Source organism: Aquarana catesbeiana, linkage group LG10 (genome assembly GCF_042186555.1).
Source record: "Aquarana catesbeiana isolate 2022-GZ linkage group LG10, ASM4218655v1, whole genome shotgun sequence".
NCBI lineage: Eukaryota > Metazoa > Chordata > Amphibia > Anura > Ranidae > Aquarana > Aquarana catesbeiana.
In genome coordinates, this window is record NC_133333.1 from 129,314,770 (window position 1) to 129,341,843 (window position 27,074).

The 27,074-nt window shown below is 41.6% G+C and overlaps 1 protein-coding gene across 1 annotated transcript in view; it reads right to left on the bottom strand.

Moving 5' to 3' along the window:
- Window positions 1–27,074, bottom strand: part of SHISA7 (shisa family member 7) — a 270,504-nt gene that overhangs the window by 126,520 nt on the left and 116,910 nt on the right. The gene's annotated exons all lie outside the window — the stretch shown is intronic.

Sequence of the window (27,074 nt, forward strand, 5' to 3'; positions counted from 1 at the left end):
CTTTCCGGAAGCATATACTTGGCTTTACTTTTCTCCTTAATTGCTTCTTTTAACTACTGGAGGTGAAAAAATTGGATTGGAAAGATAGTCAACCCTGTGGAGGTTCCAACTAGAGTTTCAGCTACACCTCACACAGGAAAATCTTTCCTTCATTCTAGTGGCTGAACTGAGCAGCTGGGAAATAAAAGGATGGTAAATATATACTGCTGGGGATGGAGGCGGGGAATGTAACCTCTTAACGCAGGTGCCTCCTGCCCCCTTTAAGAGGTTTCTGACGCCGGGAGGTGGGGCAGGGTTTCTGATCATGTGAACGCCATGATTGGCTTTCACAGCGGTCACATGATTGGAAAGCTCCCGATTACAAGTAGAGATCAGGAGCTTTCTGTTAGCCACTGATAACTGTGCTGGGAGCGAGCAGGGCGCACGCTCTTGGCACAACTCTGTTTACATTCTGGTACGCATATACTGTATGTGTGTGTTCAGCATTAAGGCCCATCTGTGAGAGGCCACATATTTGCATACCATTGGCACAAAGGGGTTAAAGTTCACCTGTTGCTTTGCCATCAATGGCCAAATCAAACATTGCTTAAAAGTAGAACTTAGCTCACCTAAACAACAATGTGGTTGATTTACTAAAACTGGAGAGTGCAAAATCTGGTGCAGCTGTGCATGGTGGCCAATCAGCATCAAACTTCAGCTTATTTAATTAAGCTTTGACAAAAAACCCTGGAAGCTGGTTTCTATGCAGAGTTGCACCAAATTTTGCTCTCTCCAATTTTAGTAATTCCGGAGTAGGTTCTATTTAGGGGCAAAGATAAGTCAGCAGCTAGTAAGATGCATTAAAAGACTATCTGCAGGTCAGGGACGAACATATCCCTTGCTTTATGTGCAGGTTCTGCACTGGTGGTCTGTATAAGCTAAAATAAAATTATCCATCCAAGACAGGCGTGCCTTGGCTTAAATTAAAATGCATATGAACAAAAATTTTACAGTTCCCCTCTCCTAATATTCATAATATAGGGATGATGTGATCACTAGTCCACAGAGAGAGCTGGAAACAGTGTTTACTAATTACAGTTAGCAAAGCCAGAGAGCACAGGAACTTACTGGATCACAGGGTTTCTGGCAGGATCAACAGGAATTTAGTTAGTATTATTGAACAGATATAACAAAAAGCTTTCAAGGTATATTTATCAGTCCAAAAAGGGAGCAAATTAAATGAGTTCATTGTTAGGGTTCCCATACACTTTAATTGATTCATTGATAATAATAATGGGCCATTATGGGATCACCGTGACAGCCAATCACAGTAATCACATGATCAGGAGTGTATTTTTGCGGATTTCATTTATATCACAGTAAAAAGGGAGAGGCAACTGAAGAAGAAAGGACAGAACAATTTAGTGCCAAATGAGGGACTGATGAGGGACTATTCCTCCAAATGAAAAACATATGGCAGCTATGACAAAGCGCTCATACAATTAATTTTATAGATAGCCATGCTAACTCCACTGTAAATCAAATCCTGTGAAAAATGATTTATTATAAAAGATTATATACAAGTGAACCATATAAATCTCATATATGTGCAAAAGTGCCAGTGTCCAGTTATTTAAACCATACAAATTAACAAACAAATGTCCATCAAAAATATGTATCCATTTTTTCAAAAAATGTCCATCGAAAGTTGAATGTCAATGCTATTGCAATTTCTTATTGTGTACGCTAGTCACCACCAATCATGCAGATGTCATGCAGATTTCTCGCTCACCAAATTGACATATATTATGAACGTAATCATCCAATCCACCAGGGATCCTATATTCACTTATATGGAGTGTGGCCTCTCGCTCAATTGGAAAATAAAAGAAATGCTATCATTGCGCAACATGTTTATTCTTTAATGCATAAAAACACCCAATTCTCAATTTCAAACTCACATTTAAAAGTGCCTCCAACCTGCACTGAATCTATCCAGCTATCCATATCAATGGCTTGCAGGTCGTTCCGTGCAAAGAAACAGGCATGCGTTTCAAATCTCGGATTCAATGGTACCAAGGGCAGGAAGTGACGTGTGCGTCGCACCACTATGGCTCAATGCGTTTGGCATGAATATTGCATTATCAGGAAGCTTTGAAGCTATGACAAAGGAATGGAATGATATTCTCATTCAATCTAATATTTTTTGGTCTATGATATTCAGTAATATTTACTTTTAGTGTGCAGTAGACATGTGCACACTGAAATATTTCGTTTCGGAATTTCGTTTTCGTCCGAAAAATAAATGTATTTAGTTACTCCCGAAATTCGTTTTTATTTATCTTGTTTTTCGTTAAAAATTGCATTAGTCCGAAAATATAAATTAAGGTCGAATCTGTCATTGAAGGCTTATGGTGTCTGTCGAATGTGCAAAGAAGATTCGACGGAGCAGCTAAACTGTACAACGCCGTATAGTTTACTTGCTCCGTCGAATCTTCTAAGAACTTTCAACAGACACCATAAGCCAAAGTACGTGTGTACTTAGTTCTAGCTATTTTACTGCTCCTCCTCTTTGGTTACAATCAGCCAATAACATTCATCATCATCATTATTTTTATTTATCTTTTCTCCCCTACGTCGAATCTTTTCTCCCCTACGTCGAATCTTTTCTCCCCTACGTCGAATCTTTCCTCCCCTACGTCGAATCTTTTCTCTCTATGTAGAATAATCTTGGACTAATAGAGCTAAGGTTAGGCACATTCGACCACAGGTTTGATGGACACAGACTGTTATGCCGCGTACACACGGTCGGACTTTTCGTCTACAAAAGTCCGACAGACTGTCCGACAGACTTCCGGCGGACTTTCGGCGGACTTGCAGCAGACTTTCTAACGAACGGACTTGCCTACACACGACCACACAAAAGTCCGACGGATTCGTACGTGATGACGTACACCGGACTAAAATAAGGAAGTTCATAGCCAGTAGCCAATAGCTGCCCTAGCATGGGTTTTTGTCCGTCGGACTAGCACACAGACGAGCGGATTTCGGGGTCCGTCGTAGTTACGACGTAAAGATTTGAAGCATGTTTCAAATCTAAAGTCCGTCGGATTTGAGGCTGAAAAAGTCTGCTGAAAGTCCGGAGAAGCCCACACACGATCGGATTACCAGCCAGCTTTAGTCCGTCGGCGTCCGTTGGACTTTTGTAGACGAAAAGTCCGACCGTGTGTACGCGGCATTATTGTCATCATCATGTCGAATCTCCTATCTATATCGAACTGTTGTAGCAACGAAAACGAAAATAAAGCATTTGTTTATGTCGGATCTTTCGTTTTTCGGACTCTGCACTTTCGTTATCGTTTGTTAAAACGATAACGAAAATACCTGAAATTCGGACGAAAATGCATTCAGACGAAAACTAATGCACATGTCTAGTGTGCAGTACATTTATGCATTCTTGCAATCTGGGAAAACAGACGTTTTTCACATACTATTTAATCTATTTAATGTAGAAAAGTAATTAACTGTTTATATAGTCCAGTAATACTTGCATTGTGACCTTTGCCCAATGTAATCTAGTCAAGTGGTCAAAACATACACTGTATATCTGTTCAATTCTGCTTTGATATAAATTAAGGCTAATGTTTTTTTTTTTGCATTTTTAGCAAATTAGCATTACTTTCACATGCGGCATCATAGAGCTGGGCTTGCAACAGAAAGTTTCACTACAGCACCTCAAAGCTACAGCACCTCAAAGCCCCTCCATTTCGTCTGTAAAGCCTGGATGGAATGGAATTTCAAAAATGTGGCAAAGTCCCAATACAGGAAGTCCCCGAGTTACGAACACAATAGGGACTGTAGTTTTGTTCGTAAGTCGAAGTTGTTCATAAGTCGCAACACTGCATTTGTAAGTGTAACTTCCGGTCGGAACACTGCAAGTGTAACATCCACCTGTGCATGGATGTGGGATGTTCCGGGCTCTTGTTATGTTATCTGGGGCTCTTCTGGCCATGCAGTACATGTAGTACTGCAGTATAGGATGTGGTCCGGAGGTATCCAGGACCAGCGTGGAGCACAAGTGGCCGGCATTTGAGGCCATTCGTAAGGAGGAATCGTTCATAACTCGGGTGTTCGTAACTCGGGTACTGCCTGTATGTGGTCCATCCTTTTCCATGAGTTGCCATTCATTTACCAAAGTGTCAGACAGCAGACAAGTCAGCCTCCATGATGGCCTTTCTGACATTTTTCCTGATTTCAGGGTTCATATTTCTGTTCTGACAGAGAGAGAATTCAAGTGAATAACAGCACACACTTATCCTTGAGAAGCACTATTAAAAAACATTTTGAGAGTATTCATATTCATAAATATTCAGATACCTAATATCAGGTTCTTTTCAAACAAGTTTGGAAACAAGTGGAAGAAAAGACGTCCTGCTCTTATACAGTATGTATAGCTTTAAAAACAAAAAAGTATAAAATGTAGGCACTTAGGCTACCTACAGCAACTCTTATTCATCTCTGTTTTGCCCAAATGCTGGACTGTTCTGAACAGTTAAAACTCTGACATTGTCAGGTAGTGTCAGGACTTGCTGCTCCCTCCAGCCCTGTAAGATTTATATTGACCCATCACAATGGACTGCCTTATTGGGCAATAAGAATGTTTGGGGGTGGGGAGTGCAGTATCTTTACCTATTCAGTAAAAGCTTTGCCCATTCAGAAAGGCTTGGCCATTGCCTATAGCTAAAAAGAATTAGGAGTTACACTGCATTCCAGAGCAGAGCGAGAATATGCAACATGTTTGCATTATATTACACCATTCTGCTGGATCCCACATGTTACTGCACAGAAACGCAGTGCACCATGCTTCTGTGCAGTGAAATGTAATAAAACTGAATGAAGCAGTACACTTCAAATAAAGTTTGTTACAAAAAAAAAGAAAAAGGGCGGTGTGATGGGATAAAATGCACATCACCACCACATCACACCACCTCCTGCTACACTGCTCTGCAGCCCAAAATGCTATGCGTGCAGCCTTGGTTTCCACTGCAGATCATTGTAAATGGGCCCTAAGGGTTTGTTCACACTATTTCTGTTGAGCTGCGTTTTTCTGCACAACACCGTACATGTAGAGTGTGAACAGGATAATTGTTTTCTACGGGTCTTGTCCACACTCTACATGTACAGTGGTGTACAGAAAGACGCAGCTCAATGGACATGGTATGAACAAGCCCTTAAAGCAGAGGCTCACCCAAAAGGTTCGCACAAGGGGGGGGTCAGGTACCTGGTTTTGGCAAATTAGCTCAGGTGCCAACATAGCTGGATCCCTGGACAGGTAAGTGTCCTTATATTAAAAGTCAGCAGCTACAGTATTGTATTTGTAGCTGCTGACTTTAAATTTTTTGGGGGGAGACTGGAGCTCCTCTTTAAAGTTATTTTGACTCAACAATAACTATTTTGTAACCAGTCCATGTGGAAAATACAAGCTGCTAATTTTTTTCTTCTTTTTTATATGATTTTGTTAGTTAGTTACTTGTGCCTATTTAACCGAAAAAAAGTATCCATTTTCCAAGTTTGAAAGTACAAATATACTAAGTTGTACTTTCAAACTTGGAAAATGGATACTTGGGCCATTGCATTTATCACCTTTGTGATATTTATTGAGATGGGGATGAAAACGTGTTGAATATTTTTAGGGTCATTCTTATTTAACCTCTTCCCCCCTGCCGCATGCATATATTGGGCCTCTTGGTGGGTGGGCTTTAACACCAAGAGGCCACATATATGCGGCCCTATGTAAACACAAAACTGTGCCCTGCGCGCTCCCAGCACAGTCACCAGTGGAGACCGGAAAGCTCCCGATGCACACTTGCAATCGGGAACTTTCTGATCATGTGACTGCTGTGACAGCCAAACACAGCGGTCACATGACCCCAATACCAGCCTCCGCCTCCTGCCATCCAGAAGTACTTTAAGGGACGGGAGGTGGTGGCAGGAAAGGGTTAACATATATCTAAATACAAGAAAACAAATGCTTCATAGTTTCACAGTAGGTAAGGTTGAATAAAGACAATAGTCCATCCAGTTCAACCTGTGTAGGTGTACAGTCAGGTGTCAGTGCCACTGTGAAAAACCCCCTACACAGCTTAAGGTTAAACCGCTTCACCTGTAATCTCATTGTGTGGCCCGTGTCCTCTTATACCCTGTACACACGGTCGGATTTTCCTCCGGAAAATGTTCTACGGGACCTTGTTGTCGGAAATTCTGACCGTGTGTAGGCTCCATCACACATTTTCCATAGGAATTTCTGTCACACAAAATTTGAGATCTGGATCTCGAAGTTTCCGACAACAAAATCCGTTGTCAGAAATTCCAATCGTGTGTACACAATTCCGACGCACAAAGTTCCACGCATGCTCGGAATCAAGCAGAAGAGCTGCACTGGCTATTGAACTTCATTTTTCACATCTCGACATACGTGTTGTACGTCACCGCGTTCTTGACATTCGGAATTTCTAACAAGATTCGTGTGACCGTGTGTATGCAAGACAAGTTTGAGCCAACATCCGTTGGAAAAAAAACATGGATTTGTTGTCGGAATGTATGATCGTGTGCTGGGATCACCATTGAGTAATCACCAAATTTAATATATTGCAGCTTCCCAGTTCTTACGTGTGTTGGTTGCATTTGTTTTCTTTCTGTCAGGCTAAGCACATTTTATGCAAGAACAGAAAAATTGCTTTTATTCCTGCCTAAAATCCACCTGCAGGATATAATAGAAGTCTATGGCAAACCACAGCTAGCCCAGGAAAGTTGCAGATGCACTGCTCTGCATCCGCAGTGCAAGTAAACCACAGCACATCAGTGCCAAAGCAGCATTATAGGGGAAAGAACAAAGAGAAGCACGCCGCTCCAGGCAAAATCAGGTGCAGGATGGATCACAGGTGCAGATTTCGGCTCACCACCGTGGAAGACGAACAAAACAAGGAATTGGTCGCACACTGGAACTCCAAATTATCTCAATGTCATCTTTATTGTCAAAAGGGTCAGACAGATACAGGCAATGGTAGACGTTTCACAAGCGATAGCTTGCTTGTTCACAACCAAGGTAACAATAAACAGGCAGGCCTTTTAAGGGAGTCCACCCAATTTGGGATACACCCAAAAACACACCTGGCTCTAATAGTGCCACATACAAACAACATTTCAACCAACATTTTAAAAACATTGCAACATTTAAAACGCATACATATGTCTAACAAAATGCACACAAAAACAGTAACAGTCATAATAAAAATATATATGTAAGCTTTCGGTCATTTATCCAAAATTAAATCACAAGCAAATCATGAAAAAGGAGAAAAGTAAAGAAAAGGACAATAAAGACTATAAAAAAGACACAAGTGTCCAAATCCAAGCTTATAAATGCCCAAAAAGGGTTAACCAAAAACACACCTGTTCACTGAATACATGAATGCAAAATGTCTATGCACACATTATGAACATTCATAGGTGTGTATATAAATAGATGTATAAAGCAAAATCTCATTGGGTATTAAAAGTTCAGAACCAAAACTTTGTTCAGCTAAACTGAACCTCAATGTAATCGGACTATTGATGTGAAAAACGCATAGAGCTGACTGGTGATGAAAAAATAGCCATCAAAAGTTAAATCTACAAAGGACATAAGGACAAAAGGAGCATTGTAACAAAAAGCAATGGATTCTGGTGTAAAATATAAACATCAGAATGTACAAATCACAACAATGATTAAATAATGGGAAAAGATATGGAATTGATATATATATATATATACAGGGCTTTTTTTCAGCGGGAACGTGGGGGAACACAGTTCCGGCACCTCCAGCACTGACTGTATGTAATGGTAAGAAAAGCTGGGGTGTGCTGCCGGGTCTATTGATTGGCAGATCTATTCTAGTTGGAGGGGGTCTATTTTTGCAGGGGGGTCTATTGTTGTTGAGGAGGTCTAATGTTGCTGGTAGGGAACCTATTGTTGCTGAGGGCGGGTCTTATATTGCTGGGGGGTCAGATGTTGCTGGGAGAGATCTACTGTTAACGGAGGGATCTATTGTTATTGGCTGACGGAGAGTCTATTGATGCTGGCTGCGGGGAGATCTGTTGTTGCTGCCGATAGTCTATTGTTAGTAGAGGGGAAATTTTTTTGCATAGGGTCCATTGTTGTTAGGGGGATCTATTGTTGCTGGCGTGGGGCCCTATTGTTAGTGGCTACAGGGGATCTATTTTACTGCTTTTCTTGCTATCATTACCAAATTCCATACAAATTACTGAGCACCACAAAATTATATGTGGTTCTGTATTCTTTAAAAGGGGCGGTACTAGGAAGTGGGTAGGGGGTGGAACCAAGGAATAGGGCTCGGAGGTGGGTAGGGGCGGAGACAAGGGGTGACTCAGAAAGGGTGGGTTCCTGCACCTATTCTCTGAGAAAAGCCCTGTATATATACATGCATGTCTGAAATTATTCACATGCACTGCATGAATATATATAGACCTGGATGGAACAAAAATCTAATTATAAAAATGTGTGATGTCCCATTCATGGTTCATTCCAAAAGGTTTTCTGGTATTAAAATAAAAAATCCAAAAAAAACTCCCTTTGAGTTTTGAAAACATATCCTCCTCTAGTGGGTGTCAAGACTTTTTCTAGAATCTGTACACCTACAAAGGTACTGCTGCCATTATGGTATTGGTGGAAGTGTCTAGCAACATTTGCGGATATATTTTTTTTGTGGATACATTTTTCTCAATGCTGTACAAATGTTCTTGAAATCTATCCCTGAGTCTCCTAGTGGTACGTCCAATGTATTGCACATTGCACGTCTTGCATGTAACAACATAAATGACATACCGTGTGTTGCAATTCAAGAAGGATTTGATCTTAAAGCGGAGGTTCGCTGAAAAAAAATATTAAAAGCCAGCAGCTACAAATACTGCAGCTGCTGACTTTTAATATATGGACACTTACCTATCCAGGGAGCCCGCGGTGTCGGCAGCCGAAGCTGGTCCGTCTGTCGGCTCTCGGCTGCTGCCGCCGCCATCCTCGGTAAGGGAATAAGGAAGTGAAGCCGTGCGGCTTCACTTCCTGGTTCCCTACTGCGCATGCGCGAGTCGCGCTGCGCGTCCTCTCAGGTCCCTGCTGTATTCTGTATCTCACAGAATACAGCGGTGGAGGAGGACAGAGAAGGCGGCGGAAGTGGCGTAGGTCACCGCAATCACCGCGGTGATCTATGCCAGGAAGTGGGAGCAAATACCTGTATTAGACAGGTATCTGCTCCCTCCTCCCCCCCTGAAAGGTGCCAAATGTGACACCAGAGGGGAGGAGGAATCCAAAATGTGGAAGTTCCATTTTTGGGTGGAACTCCACTTTAAGTGTTTTTTCATTAGAAAAGGATCGTATTAAATCCCCCTCAAGGTGGCAGGATCAAACAAACTAGGGGACAAGGAATTGCCCAAAGTAGGTGCACGTCTGGGAATGAAATTTATTCCATCCTTCAAGAGCTCCTTTAGAGGCAAATATCGATGTACAATGGTTTTGATCTCATTAAATTCCCTACTGAAGGATGTGCTCAAAGTGGGTCTCTCTTTGTTGAAAAATTGTTTTTTCTGTTTATCTTTTGTTCCATATTTGGATTGGCTCAAAAGTTCTGACCTGTCTTTGGAATTGTGCAGGCTCTATCTAACATATCCAGAAGTAGCAGAGAAAGAAAGATATCACCGCTTCTAGGAAGGCCGATTGAAAACGAACATCTTCTCCATGCTGGAAGCAACAGGTGCTGGCAATGCTTGTACAATGAAGTAATCAGAAGTCCTGGACAGCCGCACTCAAAATGATAAGTTACCTTTATTGAATAAAAGTCATCAAAGATACATGCCACAGCAGAAAAATGCAGGAAAGCTAACGCGTTTCACACTGTAGTCAGTACTTAATCATAGCTTATGCTATGATTAAGCACTGACTACAGTGTGAAAAGCCTCAGCTTTCCTGCATTTTTCTGCTGTGGCATGTATCTTTAATGACTTTTATTCAATAAAGGTAACTTATCATTTTGAGTGCGGCTGTCCAGGACTTCTTCTAATTACTTCATTCTATCTAACATATATTTGGGATATCCCCTTTGTAAAAACCATGAGTAAAGAGCTCTCGCTTTTTTCTCATAAGATGATTGGTCGCTGCACAATCTGCGAATTCTCAAAAACTGGCCAACAGGGTTACCCCTCACAGTATGTCTGGGGTGGCCCGACTGAGCCATGAGCAAAGTATTGCCAGACATGGTTTTCCTGAACAAACTGGTGTGAATGCTATTTTCAAAGCCACACAGATGTATGTCCAAAAAGTCTTTATTGTCCTTTTCTTTACTTTTCTCCTTTTTCATGATTTGCTTGTGATTTCATTTTGGATAAATGACCGCAAGCTTAAATATATATTTTTATTATGACTGTTACTGTTTTTGTGTGCATTTGTTTAGACATATGTATGCGTTTTAAACGTTGCAATGTTTTTAAAATGTTGGTTGAAATGTTGTTTGTATGTGGTGCTGTTAGAGCCAGGTGTGTTTATGGGTGTATCCCAAATTGTGTGGACTCCCTTAAAAGGCCTGCCTGTTTATTGTTACCTTGGTTGTGAACAAGCAAGCTATCGCTTGTGAAACATTTACCATTGCCTGTATCTGTCTGACCCTTTTGACAATATAGATGACATCGAGATAATTTGGAGTTTCAGTGTGCGATCAATTCCTTGTTTTGTTAGCCTTATAGGGGGCTCAGAACAGTAAGGGTTCATTTAAATTTGCAGTTTTGGGGGTGCTAAAACCCCTTAGTTAAGACATGTTTTTATCACCCCTGCCCCAACCGCACCTTCTTTAGCTGCGGTGGCCAGGGGTGTACAACATGTCGCAGCCGCAGCAGGAGTTATATGCCATGTCATGGTAGTGGGTGTAGCACCTGCCAAGCATGACCCATTCAAGTGAATGAGGCCACTCTGCAGGTGCCCTGCAACCTTGTGCAGTACAGCAAACAAGGCATTAAAGCAGGCAGCATTGTGTTGCTTACTCACCACCTGCTTTAACTCCTTGGGTCCCGCAGAAGCATGCAGTTGAGGGGGGCACTTGCAGAGTCGCCCCATTTACTTAAATGGGTCCCAATTGGGAGGTGGTAGCACCCACCAAAACCAACAGTGGCTTAATAGTTTTACCACCCCTTAACTTTATGTGTGGACGAGCACTAAGGGTGCCGCTGCCGAATGCAACTAAGGGCTCATTCACAAGTGCAGCAGGCACTGCTGCTCCCCTGAAATGTGCTCCGAGTGTGTTTGACAGGTGATGAGTAGGCAGTATATGTTGCCTCCTCACCACCTGATTTTAACCCATGATTGCCATGCAATGCAAGCCATTGTGACACAGTAGTATAGCAATTACAGGTTTAAATAAGGTGTGAGGAAGCAACACTGTGCCCGTTGATCTTTGACTTCTCCCATGTTGTACAGATAGATCTCCACCTCTTTAAGGTTGCCTACCCCTGGTATAACATGTTTGTTACTTTAATAAAAAAAAATACCCTTTAGAAACACTTTAAAGTTCATTGTTAGGGTTTACATTTTAAAGATATGTTTTACCCTATCTAGTGTCAATATAACCTATGTCTTTTTTTGAATGCTTACAAACAAGATGCAGCACAATATGCGTGGGCCGATTACATATTTAATAAATATTTTATGATGAATGTACAATTCATTTCCTATGTGTTTTTAGTACAATGGAACCCTTTGAGAGGTTTTCTGTGCTCTGTATGGTAAGTTGTTAAGAGGCAGAATGTTGTCGCAGTACAATGTCTGTGATACTTTGTAACTCTGCAGTCAGTTCATTACAGCTAATGCACTGTAATATAATACAAAAGTAGCGTGTAAAATGAATTCAGAAATACAATAGAAATTACCACAGTACTAAGCTTGTTTTTAGTTAGTTATTAGCCTCAGCGTTTTCACACGCTAACTCAATTTCTTGCATTAAAGGGGCCATAATTGATGTATTTATCAAGCCAATGTGCTGTAGTCAAGAGCAATCAATCAGAATCCACCTTCTGCAAACTGTTGTGTAGTGCTATTTATTTGGCTACTGCTGTGTTTTTCTGCCCCCTTTTGTAGCATTCTGTGTGATTTCCCAAACCTCTTCTTTACTGCTGCTCTATGCACACTACAAATCCCATAGTCCATGATCCTATGTCTATCTCGGAATCGAGCAAAAGAGGGTCCTTACGTTCCTACAAACAGTGGGACCATGGAGAATGAACGTAGCCACCTTCTAACAGGAAGTCAGATCACAGCTGAAAAAACAAAGGAATCTGGGAATTTGTAAGAGCTTGAGAGCAATAGAAGGTACTTTTTAAGTCAAGAATACATACTTGAATATATATATATATATATATATATATATATATATATATATATATATATATATATATATTTTAAAACAGAGCTTAGTGTCACTTTAACATAAGTTTTTAAAACAGACATACTCAAAGTGGAAAGTTTTAGACTTGCACTTTGTACTACTACATTGTACTTGAAATGTAGTCAGATGAAGGAAATTTTCAAACACGCTCAATAGCTCTGGTGAGGTGGCTTTCACACAGCAAGGCTTTCATTGATGGGCGCCCAGTAGTAGCTTAAACCATAAAAATACAGAAAGAAGCGCCGGACCAAAACCAGATGAGGAGTCCAAGATAATTTTAATTGTTGGCAAAAACTTATATAAAAACAGCCAAAGCGTTTCAGGGATTGATGAAGTTCTTCCCCTTCATCAGGGCTCAACACAAGACAGCAGCAACTGCTGTCAAGTTGTGTCAGGGCTGGGCTCAGTCCTTCCTTCTCTGAGCTGGGCGCTCAGCTGTCGGCTAATTGCCAGCTCCTATCTCTCCACAGTGACTCACCTGTTGATGATATCCTGCTGGTCAGTCCTGCCTACTTAAGTCGTCCAGCCCAGGTGATCTCTGCCTTCGCCTTCACAGAGACTATCTCTGGTGTTAAAGACTTGCTTGGCTGACATTCCTTCTGGCTCCAGATCCTGCTTGCTGTTCCACTACGCTGTTCCCTGGCTTCCTGACTTTCTGGCTTGTCTGACTATCCATTCCGGTTACCAAACTTTGGTCATGTTTTGACTACGTTTGTTCTATTTTCTTTTATTATTAAAGAAGTGTGATTTAACTGTACTTCTGTCTCGGTCTGATTCATGGTTTCTGACAAGTTGTTACTCCATGCAGAGAGTTTGATACTGGTTCCACAGTGCAATATAGATGTGTGAAGTCTCTGTTTTATCTAGGTCCATTAAAGTTTTATTCTGTGTTGAACCCTGATGAGGTGGGGGGGAGTAGTGTTGCCCTTGAAACACATTGGCTGTTTATATATGGCTTCATTTACCAACAATTTAAATACATTTGGACTCTTTTATCTGGTTTTGGTCTCGTGCTTCCTTCCGAATTTCTATATTTTCACACAGGTGGCCACTGTAACTTAACATCCTGAATGGGTCGCTCCATATTTCACAGGTGCAGGCAAGGCTTCTAAGAAACTCAAATTCTTCCTCATGAGCTGCTGCTGTGCTGGGACTTAGTTGTGTACAAAGAAGAGGAGTTTCTCATAGGTGCACAGCAGAGACTAAGCTGGTTTAGGTAGGTGGATCAATGTAGTTGGTGCTTCTCAGCCCTTGAGCCAGCATTTGGAACTGTAGCTCACTATGGAGAAGGAAAAACTGATGAATACCAGTTATCTTTAGTTTATGCGCAAGGCAGTGTACCTTCTCCACCTAGTCGGTAAGTGGCCGCCCAATGGCCGATGAGAGGAAACAAAGTTCTCAAGAAGCTTTGGCAAAGATAGAACTGTAGGCAGATGGATTAGCATGGGAAAAGCATGGATTTTTCAGCCCCGGAGGAGGAAAAACCTGGTGGTAAGTCTGTCATACTTGTGTATGCAGGGGTGAACTGGCCTGCCGGAGCACTGGAGCGTGCTCCAATGGCCCAAAGTATATAGGGCAAAAATGGCAATAAAAGCACCTAGTAGGGGGCCTGTCCCCTACCATCTCCTAGCAACTAAGAGAGAGAGCTGTATGGTGTGTATTTCTATGTATACGACCCATACACATACAATACACAACATACAGCTTCACCTTACAGCCGCTAGGAAATGGCAGCGGTATGCAGTCAAGTGGCCAGGCTATGTAGTGGATGGGTGGGGCTGGCAGTGTGTGTATGGTTGGTGGATAGATAAGCTGGCACATGATATTTTGGCTGTAACTGACAACTCCCTGGGCTGTTGATTACATAGCCTGGCCCACGCACACTCCCTGATGTCAGTGAAAACTGCTGGCTCACTGTGCTAAGAAAGCCTGTGTGCACGCCTGCCTTTGCTGCTAAAGCAAAAAAAAATACAAAAGAAAAAAACTTTTCAGCAAAATAAAGACGCTTTGCAGTTTTCTTACTTGATTTACAATAGATAATACAGAAGCATGTATGCAGTTGAAATTAACATCTTACAGACCAGGCATGCTTTGACCAAACCTTGAAAAACAGAGACAAGGATCACAGTAAAACTACACGGCTGGCCAAACATTGTTATGCCGCGTACACACAATCGGATTTTCTGGCGGGAAATGTTGGATGTGAGCTTGTTGGTGGAAAGACCGACCGTGTGTATGCTCCATTGGACAATTGTTGTCGGACTTTCCGCCAACAAATGTTGGCTAGCATGTTCTCAAATTTCCTGCCAACAAATGTGTGTTGTCGGACTTTCCGATCGTGTGTACACAAGTACATCGGACAAAAGTCCAAAGTACAAACACACAGGCTCAGAAGCAGAAGCAGTCGGTCTTGTAAACTAGCATTTGTAATGGAGAGTTAACATTAGTGACGTGACAAATTATGAATTCTCCAAATGCAGTGCACAATTCTCTTCTTCTTTAATGTGATAATAATAAAGCGGCTTTGCTTGTGATACTGATGGAGTTATTGCAAACAAATTTTCAAAGGTTTTTTATTTTCCTAGTGATATCAAGAATAATATTATTATGTGTTTTTTTTTATTTGTGCATTAAAAAAAAAAATAGACATGCTATCTGCCAATAGAAGTTAACCAAAAAGTGCATTCTATGCATCTAAAAATATAGAAAATATACCAAATCAAACCATTATTCAAGCAAAAAAATAATGTCAAAGCAATAACTCCAAGGCCAATAATAAATAACACGTTATCTCCTCCGATTCAGCAACATGTCTGGTTGACGAACGGCCGTTCAGAAATGAACTGAAAAGCACGAAATGAAAAACGCTAAAAGAAAAGCACGAATCAACACTAACCAAACTTCTACTAACACAAAATTAGGAGAAGGAGCCCAAAGGGTGGCGCTAAAGAGCTGAAAAATCACGTAGTACGTCTAGTAAATCACTACGTTTGTAATTGTTGGCCAACATTTGTGTGATCGTGTGTATGCAAGACAAGTTTGAGCCAACACCCTTCAAACACGACCGGACTTTGTTGTCGGAAAGTCCGATCGTGTTGTAGATTCCTCAATCCACACAACCAAAATGAATGATGGACTCCCCCTTGCAATGATGTTGTATTCTGGATACACTGATTAGCAGCTATAGCTGATTTACTGCAGCTGCTAATTGGTTTATGACTCAGTCAGTAGTTCTGAAATTTGAGGATTACTTGTTCCACGGTGCCTGCAGCTACAGAAGTCAGTGAGGACCTGGTTTAGACTAATTCACTGCTTGTTGAGAGAATATGTAAATACTTGAGTGTCCATAGCCTGGCCAAAGGTTCACTTAAAAAAAAAATTGTCCACTCCACTAAAGAAGATCAGAATCTGCGTTTATTGAAACGAAGGAGGGGGGGGTCAATGACTAACAAAATTTTACATCATGAAAAGATCTGCTTCAAATTCATGTAAATAACTTACAATGATTATGTGATAGAATTGTCGTAACATACCTGATTAAAATAATTGTTTTCAGATGACCAGCCTAGTTTATAGAGATTTTTTGATTGTTCTATATGTGTGAAAATCAATCACTTATGTAATTACTAGGTGATCAAACCACTCATTCAGGAAAGAAAAGATCAATGCATACAGAGCAAACATTAGTCACCAGCTGTGTGTATACTGTACTATGTAATAAATCCCTGAGATATTTTCTGAAATTCTCTTAAAGCTATACTTAAAGCTTAACTCCGAGATAAGCAATTTTTGAATAAATACAAAAGGCATGTGTATTCTCACTTGAATCTTGGTGTGCTTGATGTATTTCTTCCGGATCTGTGCAGTAATGCAGGAGCATCCTGTAATAAAGACCGGTCACTGGGGCTCTCCCTCCTTATGCAGGGTGACTGGTCTTGTCTCCTCCCCCTCCTGTAGTTTTCTGCAGGCAGACTGTAGTGGGTGGAGCCTGTTGGCCCCTTCCACAATTCTGCTCTCTGCTCAGGCTATTTATAGTACAGTGATAACGTTACTGCTACTTTTATAAGGTAATATCTGGATTTTATAAAGGAACTTGATGCACACATAGTGGAGTTACATCCTTTGTGGCTATTGAGGAATATATTAAATTACAGTTTACATTCCAGAGTTTGGCTTTAATTCCGAAGCTGAAAAAAATGTGATGGTAAGGAGGATAATGTGCAGTGAAAGCAGACACCCCCTGTCCCACCTACACACACAAATCAAAATGAACGGGCTGCCCTAATGCACAGCATTATAATGCTTGGTAACATAGTGTGCATAGACCTTCTGTGGATGGAAGGCTGGATCCTTGCTAAGTTTTCCTCCTTTTCCAACACAAGTTTCAGCATGGATATTTGTTACATGTCCGTTTGGTAAGCAACATTCATAACCTTATTTTTCAATCATGAGTGTTCCAAATTTTATTTTACTTTATACTGTAATTAATTTGGCGGGTAATGTAGGATATTCTTTCTCACCATGGCTCCTGATGATATTCCTCCTCACCAGTGGTGGCTGGTGCTCCATTTTTTGGGGGGCGGCAAACAAACCACCTGCCACCTACTATTGTCACACAACTGGGTGGGCTCAGGGCACAGCGCTCTGCGCCCCGAGCCCACCCATTTTTTAAGCAAATTAGAGCCTCAGGCTCTAATCATGTGCCTTAAAAAAAATGTAGATTAGGAGCCGGGCGCATGGATTAGGGAATTGCCCCTAATGGAGCGGCCGCCACTGCTCCTCACCATAGCTCATGATAAAATTCCTCCTTACCATCGTTGCTGATGATATTCCTCCTCACCATGGCTCCTGACGATATTCCTCCTCACCATGGCTCCTGACGATATTCGTCCTCACCGTGGCTCCTGACGATATTCGTCCTCACCGTGGCTCCTGCTGATATTCCTTCTCACCATAGCTCCTGCTGATATTCCTCCTCACCATAGCTCCTGACAATATTCCTCCTCACCATGACTCCTGACGATATTTCTCTTAACCATGGCTCCTGATGATATCCCTCCTCTCCATTGCTCTTGACAATATTCCTCCTCACCATGACTCCTGACGATATGCATCCTCACCATAGTACCTGAGGATATTCCTCCTCACCATGGCTCCTGTCTTGTCTAGCTGCATCAATCACAGGCCAGCATTCATCCTCTAGGAAGCTCTCCTTCTTGTTATTATTTTGAATGCCTCCTGGTTGTTAAGCATGTGCACACAGCTTAGTGCACATAGCCCAAGTAAAATGTTAATGATAGGATTGCTAGTGTGACATGGCCATAAAGATGCACTGTAATACCAATATCAGATTAAAGCTGAACATTGGGGAAAACAAAAATTCTCCCTCGCACAGGGGCTACCCTTGCATTGCAAGGGTTAAAAACTAATTTAGATCTAGGGTACCGTAAAAAGCACTTTTACTTACCTGATCCCCTGCTTCTACAGGCTTCCTCCATGCTGATAGACCAGTCCTTGCATGCTCAATTCCTCTATTCTCTAGCAGTGGAAGGTTCTCTGACATTGTCAAATATAATACACCCTGCACTGGATGTGAGGAATAAATGATTCTTGTTGCTGAGTAATGTCTTATCTCATTGATCGTTTTTTGCATGTTAGGCACCTCAGATGGTTTTATTTAGTGTACAATGGGCAAAGTGCCAGTAGTTAACACTTCTGCCTTGGGTCCTAGGGGTCTCTGTTTGAATCCCAGCCAGGACACTCTCTGCATGGAGTATGCATATTCTTCCCACATTTGAGTGGGTGTACTCTAGTTTCCTCCCACACTGCAAAGACATGCTGCTAGGTTAATTGCCTCCTGTCTAAGTTGACTATAGTGTTTGTATATTGCATATGCATATGAGATAGGGAGCATAGACCAAAAACTCTTTGAGGGCAGGAAAAAATGTAAATGTAAGGTGTTGTGTAAAACTGTCAGTGCTATATAAACACCTATAATAATGACAACCAATAAGAACTCATCTTTTAATGTTCTAATTTCAGTAAATTGAATAATACATTGATCTTTCTTATTATATAAGCAACATGTATTGAAAAACCGTATTGAAAAAAAGTTTTTAAAATGAAATGGTAAAACGCAAAAACATGAATTTTTGGGAAATAAAACAACCGCCCAAAAACGAACAACCCAACAGGAAAATTCTACAGGTCAGGTAGTTTTTCTACACCTTAAAGTGGAAATTTACCCATAACAATTTTCTAAAAAAATAATGTTCTTTAGCAAGGAACATACATTCCACATTGATAATTATGCTACCAAAAATACTGTGTGCTGTAAATTGCCTCCAGCATTGCTCATATTTCTTCTTGCTGGTGGCTGTCATTTTCCTGAAGCCTAGGGCTCATGAGCAGCAGTAAATCTTCAGGCTGTTAGCAGATCAGCCTCTAGTGGCTCCGATTTTAGGTACAATGCTAAAAATGGAGAGCAACTGAGCATGTGCAGAGGAGGGTGATTGAGACAGTGTATTACTGGATTTTAAACAGTATAGGCACTTATCAATTTGGTTTACATAGCTATACGTGCAAAAGGGCCTGAAGTGATCTAGCAAAAGTTTATTATCTGACTAAAATTCCACTTCAAGGAAAATGGACATTCTTTTGAGGACAGCAAGGTCCACATTTTAGACAGGGAAAAACTGGAACAACTGTCATTGAACACGAATTGGGGCCTTTAACACAATTTTTTTTTTAACACCTTCACCTGGGCAATTTGACAATGTACACCTTCGGCCATATAAATAGAAAGATTAACCCCTGTGCTGACTTATGCAACTAGAACAGGGTGGTAACACAACTTTTTCACCTTACAACCTGTTCTTGGACAATAAGTATCTTCCTTGGCACAGTCCATGGTAGTTGGATTAGGGGTCAGTGCTACCTGTGTGGATATAAATGCTGGGGTGTTTTCCTGTCACTCATTACAACTGAAGAAATAAGTACAGGTAAGCCACAAAATTGATTTAACTTTGCAAAACAATTCCAATTGGATATGACCAACTACTACCAGCTAAACGTTGAAGAAGTTTATGTATTGTGTGCTGATTAGCTCGACTGAGTTTAATGTTTGCATTGTGCAACATGATGTGTATGTGAATATTCCATAAGAGCCCTTTCACACTGGGGCAGTTTGCGGGCGTTATTGCGCTAAAAATAGCGCCTGCAAACCGACCTAAAACTGCCTCTACTGTTTCTTCAGTGTGAAAGCCTGAGGGCTTTCACACTGAAGCGGTGCGCTGGCAGGAGAAAAAAAAAACTCCTGCAAACCGCATGTTTGGAGCGGTGAAGGAGCGGTGTATTCACCACTCCTTCACCGCTCCTGCCCATTGAAACCAATGGGGCAGCGCGGCTATACCGCGGCTATACCGCGGCTATAGCGGCGCTATGCGAGCGGTTTTAACCCTTTTTCGGTCGCCAGCGGGGGTTAAAACCGCACTGCTAGCGGCCGAATACCGCAGCAAAAACGACGGTAAAGCAGCGCTAAAAATACCGCCCCCACCGCCCCAGTGTGAAAGGGGCCTAATTATTTAAAGTGAACCTGTTGCTATAGAAAACTTTCCCAGCAAAAATAAAAAAAAATTTATATATTTACTTCTCCTGCCCCCACATGTCGCTGACCACTGTTCTGTTCAGGATGAAAGGTCCTCCAAGATCCAATGGGAAATTCACACTGGGAGTGTCCATATACCCGGGGTACCCCACAGCTCTCACGGATTTCCCCTGTTGACCTCCACATCATTACTGTGTCCTGCAATGATGTGAGGACTGAGGAAGGAACCAGTGAGATATCATAAAAAATAAAAAACAAAAAATAAATGTTAAGCACACCCTTATGAGTTACCTCTACAAAAAGTTTATTAGCATATATAATGCAGAAAAAGGAGGCCCCCACCTCCCTGTGTTGCTGAACAATTTTCTTTTCTCTTTATTTGTATCTGCCTGGATTGCCGAGGCTGGCCAGCACATAGTGGGGTAGCTACCACCGCTACCATCACTGCTACTTTGCCATATGGTTATACAGCTTGGGACTTCCACCTTGTATGCGGATACAGCTACAGGCCCTCACATGGCCACACAGTAGCCTATTGGAACATTACACCATTTCAGGATATGAACATCCAGCTTTGTTCTTTTATATTAGTCCATCATCTTTGGTTCATATGGCTGCACACGGTGTCATATGTTAAGGATATTTTTTTTGTTTTTGCTTTTTACATTGTGGTTTATGGAACTGGATTCGTTACATATGGACTTGGTGCCTATTAGGACATTCCTGGGTCATAGGTGATCTTAGCATGTTAGGCTGGCCCTCAGCATCTCATTCACCCATTGTGGTTTTAAGGTGGGCTGCTGGCATTTCACGGTACAGGCAGGTCTTTCTCTCTTTTTTCATTTTTTTGTTTTTTGTGCAGGTAGATAGATAGGGAGTAGGGGAGGGCCGTCCATTGTGGGCGCTTGGGCGCTGCCCTCCCTATCCCCTTTCAGGATGCCGGGGCGTATGAATTCCTATGGCAGGGATGGGCAGTGGTGTGTTTTTTTAAGCACTGATTAGAAACAGAGGCTCTAATAGGCTTCAAAATAGGATGGGCTTGGGACGCAGAACATTGCGTCCACAGCCCACCCCGGTGTGTTGCAACAGCCAATGAATATTCACTGTTGCAATACTGATCCTCCTCCAGGCCATTCAGGAAGCAGGTCTGATACCTGTCACCCGATTGGCTGAAAAGACAGGTGATCCTATTGGACTCCTAGGAGAAGAAGGGAGGAGCCGCACAGAAGACATATGAGCCCACTCCCCATCCATAGGAGCCCGACGCCGCCTGCCGAAGCCCGCAATTATTGCATTATTTGGTGAGGAGAATATGAGAGGGCTTGGGGGGATCTTTAGGTTATGATGCTGATTTTTGTTCTGCATTATATATGCTAATAAACTTTTTGTAGAGGTAACTCATAAGGGTGTGCTCATCATTTTCTTTTTGTTTTTTATTTTTTCTGATATTCAAATTTTTGATTACACCCTCCTCACATTATTTTAGGGGAGTATCATTCTTTTTTGTCTGATTGTGCAGAGTTCCCAGGGCCATCCTCTTTTTTGTTATATAGGAACCAGCGAGAGCCGAAGGAGACCTAAGAAACATACACTCCCAGAAATGTCATGTATCCATTGGACTTCAGAGGACTCATTATGAATGAAGTGGGGGTTAGCAGCACTGGGGGCAGGAGAGGTAAGTATATACATACTTCTCATACAGGGTAGGATTTACTGAGAAGGTTTACTATAGCAACAGGGTCACTTTAACACATGCATGCTAAAAACTTTTAGTTAAATCACGCATATACACTATATTTCAGGTTTTCTTGCAATTTTTATTAATTTTTGATATTAATATATCAGCGTGACACTTGTACTTAATAAAGGGTTTTGGTTAATGTGATTTATGTTAACATGCTAGATATAAATCAAATTTTCAGCATTCTTGTTGAGAGTATGTATCATGCTCATGTGCTCCCAGGGTACTGTGATACTAATATGCTTTACTTTCCTTGTATGACACAGCATAATCCTTCATTCTTAAAGCGGTTGTAAAGCCTTAAGGTTTTTCACCTTAATGCATTCTATGCATTAAAGTAGAACTATAGCCAAAATGTTTTTTTTTTTTATTTGGATAAAGCAAGGGAGGGTTAACACCGTCATATTTTTTTTTTTTTGCGATCTGTGTCCCATTGCAGAGATTTTCCTTCACTTCCTGTCCCATAGCCAAACAGGAAAAGAGAGGAAATCCCTGCAAATTAAGGGAATTTTTTGGGGACCCCCAGGTCACCAGAACTAGTGTCCCCATTGGAAGATTTTCCAACTATTACTTTTCTGGGGACAACCCAAAATTTGGCATTTTCTTTTATTTTCACTTTCAATGATAACGGTAAACAGGGCAAATAGAGAGGGTGAATCTCCTTTACGGGATCACAGAATAGCAATAAAAACTGACAATCGTTCTAATCCCTCCCCACTCTAAAACGAAAAAAAAAAGATGTTTTGCCTTTAGTTATATTAAAGTGGATGTAAACCCACGCTAGTCATTTCTAAATTACTTCCATAGTGTTGATCCATAAGGATATACATGCCTCCTGCATGTATCCTTACCTGTCAAATATCTCCCCTTTAGCTGTTTGGAGCCCTGCAATACTCCTATTTCTGTGGGCGGGTCTGTTGTCCAGGGCTTGTGGGTGGGGTCGTGATGTCAGTAGACTCTCCACCCACCTCTACACTCCCCTTGGCCAGGCATCTAGTGATGGGAAGTCCGGATCTTTTAATTGAATCGGTTCATTTCGAACTACTCACTGAAATGAACCGATTCAATGAATCGATTCTTCGGTTCTTCGGTTCACTTGCTGAGTCTGCTGACAAGCAAGTGAACCAAATCTCTGACTCGACCTTAAATGATTAGAATCAAAAGAATGATTCTTCACAGAAGGTTGGCAGGTCCTGGGGAGGTTTACTTGTATTTAGTTTGCTGCTCAGAGCACAAGCACAATACTATTGTGTCAGACCGTCAGAGCAGCCAGCGTCATCAATTTTGGTGTCGCACAAAAAGCTGTGTAGATGAAAAGCGGGTTTTTGTGCGTGTGAACCTCATTTTGATGGGCCAACTTCACAGTTAATATTGCTAGCCATCAGATTTTTCCGTAATCTTTACAGTGCATGCACAGGAAAAATGATCGGATTTTACTACCACGGGCGGGCAAAGTACCCACGGTAGTAAAATCCAATCGTTATGCTCCTTTCACACTTGTGCCATTTGAAAGTCGTGCAATTTTTGCCACGATTTTTACCGTGACTTTGATGCGACTTGAAGAATTACCTATGTAATCTTGAGGTCTCTGCCTCAAGTCGCATCAAAATAGGACCAAAGTAATGCAGTGACTACTTTGAAGTCGCTGTGAGTTGAAGACGCACAGATATGAACGGTACTCATTGGAAATCATGGGGTACCACTTGTCATGTGACTTTGTAGTCCCAAGTTGCAGGACAAGTCACACAAGTGTGAAAGGGGCCTCATTATGCACTGTAAAGACTACGGACAAATCTGATGGCTAGCAATCTTAACTGTGAAGTTGGCCCATCAGAATGCAGTTCACATGCACAAAAACCTGCTTTTCGTTTACACAGCTGTTTGTGCATCACGTAAGTGGCAATATTGGCTACTCCTATAGATTGCTTGATCTGACAGAACACCTGCTACCCAGGTTACTGAGCACAACACTATACTTATGTGATCATATAACAGACCCAAGATGCAATAAAGAGAACCTGTCACTTCAACAAACTATCATATAGAGACTTGTTATCTTGACTTTGTCCTCTCTGTCTTTAAAGCAGTCTGTAGTGTAGTGCTGCTACCTGATCATTGATTTAGTGTATTGTTCTACTGGTGGCGACTCATGGTTCTTTCAGTGTGTTATGTTCTAACAACTCTTATGATTCTTTAACTCGGTAACCTGTATGATTCTTTAACTCGGTGTACTGTGTACTCCTGACTCTTGTTTTAAGTTTGTATCCAGTTCCTGAGTGTCACTGTGCCTTGAGCACGCTGATTGGTTGCAGGGAGGGGCCAAGCTCTCTCACTCTAGGATCATATTACCAGGCCTGCTCTGCTCTGCTCTGCTATGTATTGAGTGCATAGTGAACTGTTTCAAACGGATCTGTTCACTCAGATGAATCGATTCATCCAGTTCACTGAAAAGAATCGATTCAAAAGAACGATTCGTTCATGAACTGGACATCACTACAGGCATCCCTATTTCTTACACTGAACTTCTGCTGGTCTCGTGGATTATGCCCCATGATCACTAACATCCAGTCAAAACCCAGGAAAGTCACCACATGACTTCAGCGTGCCCAATCATGCTGAGGTGTGGAGCAGCTAGAGAAGAAAAGAGAGGGGAGTTGAAGTACACAGAATGCCTCTCTCACACTCCTGCATGAGATAAGGAAATCACCTGTCAGTCACAGCAAGGGGGAAGAAACAGACACCTATTTCTCTGTGTGTCTGTTTTTATCTTACTGAAGAAAGATAAGAGGATTGCTCAGAGCTGGATTAACTCTTCGTGGCAAGACTGGGCACAGATGAAATCACATCTTCTGCTGTAACAGATATGAGTCTTCATTAAAAACATTTTTTGGGGGTTTACATCCACTTTAAGGTGAAAAACCTCCAGTGCTGCTGCACCCCCCTTTTTTTTTTACCTGAGCCAAATCCAGGTGTGCACAGAACAGGTAAGTATAGGCGTGTTTGCTATTTTAATACAAAAAAAATAGAACTTTACAACCACTTTAAATTTTGAAACTTTAGAGAAATATTTCACTTTAAATCGACATGTTTGTCTCAGAGAAAAAGGATTTAGCTGGATCTAAAAGGTAATGCAGTGTAATCATTAAAAGAAAAAAAAAAATATATATATATATATAGGGTCGATCAGAGACTGTCCATAGAGCAAAGTGAATGTTCAGTGAGCTTAGTAAATAAGGTGAATCTGTGTTCACTTCAATAAAACAATCTTGTTTTACCAAAAATCCTGTTTGCTTATGTCTAGCACATGAGTGGATAATCAAACTGAATGGGTTCAATGCATTTACTAACTTTAACTTGGCAAAGCCAGCAGCCTATACTCCTTCAGTAAATAGACCCCAAAACAGCAGGGTTGATTTATTTATTTTATTTTATTTATTTCAGGTACTTATAGTACGTCAAAAAAATTAGTACACCCCTGACATTTTTGTAAATGTTTTGTTATATCTTTTCACGTGACAACACTGAAGAAATGACACTTTGCTACAATGTAAAGTAGTGAGTGTACAGCTTGTATAACAGTGTAAATTTGTTGTCCCCTCAAAATAACTCAACACACAGCATTAATGTCTAAACCGCTGGCAACAAAAGTGAGTACACCCCTAAGTGAAAATGTCCAAATTGTGCCCAAAGTGTCAATATTTTGTGTGGCCACCATTATTTTTTAGCACTAGCCTTAACCTTCTTGGATATGGAGTTCACCAGAGCTTCACAGGTTGCCACTGGAGTCCTCTTCCACTCCTCCATGACGACATCACAGAGCTGGTGAATGTTAGAGACCTTGCACTCCTCCGCCTTCTGTTTGAGGATACCCCACAAATTCTTAATAGGGTTTAGGTCTGGAGACATGCTTGACCAATCCATCACCTTTACCCTCAGCTTCTTTAGCAAGGCAGTGGTCATCTTGGAGGTGTGTTTGGGGTCGTTATCATGTTTGAATACTGCCCTGCAGTCCAATTTCCAAAGGAAGGGGATCATGCTCTGCTTCAGTATGTCACAGTACATGTTGGCATTCATGGTTACCTCAATGAACTCTCCCCAGTGCCGGCAGCACTCATGAAGCCCCAGACCATGACACTCCCACCACCATGCTTGACTGTAGGCAAGACACACTTGTCTTTGTACTCCTCACCTGGTTGCCGCCACACACGCTTGACACCATCTGAACCAAATAAGTTTATCTTGGTCTCATCAGACCACAGGAAATGGTTCCAGTGGTCCTTAGTCTGCTTGTCTTTAGCAAACTGTTTGCAGGCTTTCTTGTGCATCATCTTTAGAAGAGGCTTCCTTCTGGGACGACAGCCATGCAGACCAATTGAATGCAGTGTGTGGCGTATGGTCTGAGCACTGAGAGGCTGACCCCCCACCCCTTCAACCTCTGCAGCAATGCTGGCAGCACTCATACATCTATTTCCCAAAGACAACCTCTGGATATGACGCTTAGTTCATGCACTTAACTTCTTTGGTCGACCATGGCGAGGCTTGTTCTGAGTGGAACCTGTCCTGTTAAACCGCTGTATGGTCTTGGCCACCGTGCTGCAGCTCAGTCTCAGAGTCTTGGCAATCTTCTTATAGCCTAGGCCATCTTTATGTAGAGCAACAATTCTTTTTTTCAGATCCTCAGAGAGTTCTTTGCCATGAGGTGCCATGTTGAACTTCCAATGACCAGTATGAGAGAGTGAGAGCGATAACATCAACTTTAACACACCTGCTCCACATTAACACCTGAGACCTTGACACATGACACCGGAGAGGGAAAAGGGCTAATTGGATCCAATTTGGACATTTTCACTTAGTGGTGTACTCACTTTTGTTGCCAGCGGTTTAGTCATTAATGGCTGTGTGTTGATTTATTTTGAGGGGACAGCAAATTTATACTGTTATACAAGCTGTACACTCACTACTTTACATTGTAGCTAAGTGTCATTTCTTCAGTGTTGTCACATGAAAAGGTATAATAGTATATTTACAAAAATGTGAGGGGTGTACTCACTTTTGTGAGATACTGTATATAGCGCCGTCAATTTACGCAGCGCTTTACATATACATTGTACACATTATTCACATCAGTCCCTACCCTCAAGGAGCTCACACGCTAAGGTCCCTAACTCACATTCATACTTACACATACTAGGGACAATTTAGACAGGATCCAATTAACCTACAAGCATGTCTTTGGAGTAAAAGAGTAGAGGCTATTCGCTTAGCA